The following is an 810-nucleotide window of genomic DNA, read 5'->3' as shown; positions in this document are numbered from 1 at the left end:
TGTCTATTTACTTGTGACCACTCAGTGTATGTGGCCAAACACTGTGTTACAACAATATCATTTACTATATCTTATTACAAGTTACAGCTTTTACAGTGAGATTTCTTTTCAAAACAGGTACGATATTTAGATCACTGGTGCGAAACTATTAGATATTATATACTGCATTCTAATAATTAAATTAAATCAAAACTATTCAACGTTGTTTGATTTATTACATTCTAATAATTAACACAATTGAATATAATGAATAATATTATTATGAATAATGTTAATTATTATTTTAATAGATAAAACAAGGAATACTATTCAGCTATATTTTATTTACAGTATCGTAATAATTAAATCAGAATAATGCTGTTAAGTATTACGTTAATCACTACTGTCTAATACTTACAGAAAAGGAATTTTGTTAAACAATATATTATTTATTTCGTTCAAGTAATTTAATTAAAGAAGCACTATTCAAAGTTATTTCACTCACGACAGTCTAACGATTGAATTACAAAATAGAATTTAAGGTAGTGGTGAAAATTTCGTCAAATTAAAATATTGTTACGCCTCCGATCGTTAGTTAACTTCCCGTATAATTTCTTTCCGATGAAACTTTAGCGACACAAGTCCTTTCTTAAATAAAAATGGTTTATTCTTTCTGAATACAACTTTGCAATAAACTTAATTTCCACAGTCGCGCTATAACAAACACTGTAATTCACAACGAACGTCACACGTGCTCAACAGTACGTCTCTCTCTGTCCGCATTTCAATTACCCATTGTTGCCGTCAGTTCTTACCGGTCTTATATATACA

This window comes from Limulus polyphemus, unplaced genomic scaffold (assembly GCF_000517525.1).
Source record: "Limulus polyphemus unplaced genomic scaffold, Limulus_polyphemus-2.1.2 Scaffold3237, whole genome shotgun sequence".
Lineage (NCBI taxonomy): Eukaryota > Metazoa > Arthropoda > Merostomata > Xiphosura > Limulidae > Limulus > Limulus polyphemus.
Note: the sequence above shows the minus strand (reverse complement) of the source record.